General features: G+C 43.1%; 1 protein-coding gene across 1 annotated transcript in view; it reads left to right on the forward strand.

Moving 5' to 3' along the window:
- Nucleotides 1-3,894, forward strand: part of LOC119429179 (heat shock transcription factor 2 binding protein) — an 18,051-nt gene that overhangs the window by 12,268 nt on the left and 1,889 nt on the right. The gene's annotated exons all lie outside the window — the stretch shown is intronic.

A 3,894-nucleotide genomic window follows, 5' to 3' on the forward strand; every position in this document is an offset into this window, starting at 1 on the left:
TTCAACAGGTTGGTTCAATAGGTTGCTTCAATAGGTTGCTTCAATAGGTTGGTTCAACAGGTTGGTTCAACAGGTTGCTTCAACAGGTTGGTTCAACAGGTTGCTTCAACAGGTTGCTTCAACAGGTTGCTTCAACAGGTTGGTTCAATAGGTTGCTTCAATAGGTTGGTTCAACAGGTTGGTTCAACAGGTTGGTTCAACAGGTTGGTTCAACAGGTTGACTCGACTGCACAGTGCAGTGTGAATGCAAACGCACCAGCTCAAATGTAACAAAAGGTCATGAATATTGGTCCAGAACCGAACCGAGTCTACCGGACTATCTGGTGTGAAAACGACCTTAGTTCTGCTGCTACAGGCTTAGACTGCTGGAGGACAAACTGACCACACTTTTCACTCTGCTACTGTCTTTACTTACTCTGCTCTACCTGTTTGGTATTTGTAATTATTTTTCTATCTTTAACATGTGGTTTTTTTTTTTGTCTTTCAGGTACACCTGGACCTATATGTGGACCTGGACCTATATCTGGACCTGAACTTATACCTGGACCTGGACCTATACCTGGACCTGGACCTATACCTGGACCTGGACCTATACCTGAACCTACCATTCTGTGTTGGTCTGTCTCTCCTTCCTGTCCTCTCAACCAGCCGGTCAAAGCAGATGGTCTCTTGTCCTGAGCTGGTTCTGCTGGAGGTTTCTTCCTGTTAAAGGGAGTTTTTCTTTCCACTGTTGCCACTGTGCTTGCTCAGGATGGGAGACTGCAACGAAGCCAAGATTCAACTTGTCTGCTGGATTCCTCAGATAGAGAACTTTACTAACTGGCTTTTATGTGAATGTTCCTGTAAAGTCCCTGAGACAACTTTGTTGTGATTTGGTGCTTTATAAATAAACTGAACTGAACTGAATTATACATTGTGTTTTTTTTTGGTTTTTTTTTAATTGACCCTTTATTTATCCAGGTAGTCTCACTGAGCCACGAGAACTCATTTTCAAGAGAGACCTGTTTAGGGAGCAGATGGTGGGGGTTAAGGGCCTTGCTCAGGGGCCCAGGGTGGGGCGAATGAGGGTGGGGGCAAGTGTGGGTGTTTCATCTTTTCCACCCACATTTTGATGTTGACCGTACCGGGAGGTGAACCTACGACTTTCCGATCACAAGCCCATCTTCTAACCCTCTGCGCCACCACTCCTCCATGTATCAATCAACCTTTATTTAAACAGGTAAATCCCATTGAGCCTCGAGGACTCATTTACAAGAGAGACCTGATTTCAACAAAGAAAGATGACAACAATGGACAACAGCAACAACAATAAACAGTTATAAAAAAAGCATACTACAGTTTTTTTTTTTAACAAATAGGATGGCTAAAAGGAAAAGGTAACAAAACAAAAAACAGCTAGATTCCAAGACAAATGTAGAAAACTAACAACAGGATGTATGTAATATTATATCATATAATATCATATATAAAATATTAAATATGATATCATATATCATGTCATATCATATCTCATGTTATGTCATATATGAGATATCGTACTGTATATAACACATATCATATCATATGATAATATAGTCTGTTATATATCACATCATATCATATATCAAATATCAGAGATAAGTCCATATCATAAACATATATACAGTAACATATATAAAAATAACCACCCAAACTCACACAGTGACTACAGATCTGTGGCCTTGTCATCACATACCACATCACATGCCATGAAGTCACTGGAGAGGCTAGTCCTGAAGCACATCAGATCAGTGATGGAACCATACCTGGACCCCTCCAGTTTGCATACCAGCCACGCATCGGAGTTGATGATGCCATCATCTACCTTCTACACAGAACCTACACGCACCTGGACAGGGCAGGCAGCATGTATAGAACTTGTTGAGGGCATCAGACAGAGATGGGTCTTTGGGGCATTGTTCACTCCTTCCTTTATAATCTGTTATGCACTTAATGCCCCTCCACATGCTCCGAGGGTCTTGTGAGATGAATTGACCCTCGATCCTCTTTGCATATGTGGCCTTGGCCCTCTTAATACCAGCAACCAGCTCTTTTCTTGTCCAACTCAGCTCCTCTGAGTTTCCAGACCTGAAGGCAGTGTTCCTGGCTTCCAGCAGGGTACGCACCTCTGCATTCAGCCAAGGTTTTCTGTTTGGGTAGCTTTTAACATTTCTGATAGTGGAGATGGTGTCAGTACATGTACTAATGTAACCCAGTACTGAGGATGTGTATTGGTCCAGATCTAGCGCTCCTTCATTTTCAGCAGATTCGCTGAAGACCTCCCAGTCTATTCTTTCAAAACAATCTCTCAGTATGGGGCCACTGTTCTGGATCTAACAATTAACTTTCTTTTGTACCGGTCTGGAGCGTCTCAGTGGGGGACATGTAAGCAGGAGTCAGGAATATTGAGATGTGGCCCGATAGTCCTAGGTGGGGGCAGGGTTCAGCTTTGTATGCATCTTTTACATTCACTGTCTAGCGTGTTGTTTCCACGTGTTGGTATGACCACATGCTGGTAAAATCTTGAGAGGCAGTCTTTTAGATCCACGTGATTAAAGTCTCTGACCACTATGTAAAGAACCTCAGGGTGTTTGTTCTGCAGCAAGCCGAGAAGATCATGGAGTTCCTGCAGAGCTTCATTAGCATTAGCATCCGGAGCTATGTAAACAACTGTTATGAAAGCCACTGTAAACTCACGGGGTAGGTAATATGGTTGATATTTCACTGTTAGCTGCACCAAAGCCTTTGTGCGTGAGGTTTTTTTTTTAACCACAGTACAGTTCGTGCACCAACTTTTACTCACTTAAATGTAAACTCCACCTCCCCTCGATTTCCCCGTCAACTCACTGCAGTGATCTGCTCGAAAAAAGAGTCTGTCATGCAGCTGGAAGACTGAATCCGGTGTTTCACTTGTAATCCATGTTTCTGTGAGGCAAAGCACCGCACACTTCATCAACTCCTCTGAGGCGCCCGCTCTCAGACGAAGCAAATCCATCTTGTTGTCCAACGAGCGGACGTTCGACAGAAAGAGAGACGGCATCGGGAGTTTTCCAGCTTTAGCGTTAGCACGTAGCCTCACCATAAACACAGCCTGGCGTTTTCTCTTTTGCCATTGGAACACCTCTGCCGCAGCTTCCAGGTAGATGACTTTAAGATCTGCATTCTGCCGAGTGTAGTTTTGAGTTTGTTGCTGATTTCTGCCATATTTCCTGGCAAATCCGCTCTTATTCTCATCAGTTCGGTTCGGCTATCGTTCACACGCATAAATCGTGCGGAGTCGGGAACAGAGTCAATATCAAAACTTCTAAAAACTGGGATGGTACCGGGAGCCTGTGAAGCTGCAACTGCTCTGAGTGCGGCCATCTTGGCTCCCTGTGGCTATCAAGCTTTTCAACTCCTCCCCATTTCTGCACATAGGACAATAAAATTAATCCTGTACTACAATAAACTAATGTTTCTGTCTGCACCTGTTTAGAACTTAATTGTTGTCTTTTTTAAATTCTCTGTTATCTTTATATCTTGTGATTCTTGTGTATGTTCCTTTGTACTGAGACTCTGGCACAACAATTTCCTGTGGGATCAATAAACTTCTATCTTATCTTATATCATATATGTATCATGCCATATATGATATCATTTCACGTCATATCATAAATCATGTCCATCCATCCATCCATCCATCCATCATCCATCCATTCATCCATCCATCATCCATCCATCCATCCATCATCCATCCATCATCCATCCATCATCCATCCATCCATCCATCATCCATCCATTCATCCATCCATCATCCATCCATTCATCCATCCATCATCCATCCATCATCCATCCATCATCCATCCATCCATCCATCATCCATCCATCATCCATCCA

Source organism: Nematolebias whitei, chromosome 24 (assembly GCF_014905685.2).
Source record: "Nematolebias whitei isolate Nwh7 chromosome 24, NemWhi1, whole genome shotgun sequence".
NCBI lineage: Eukaryota > Metazoa > Chordata > Actinopteri > Cyprinodontiformes > Rivulidae > Nematolebias > Nematolebias whitei.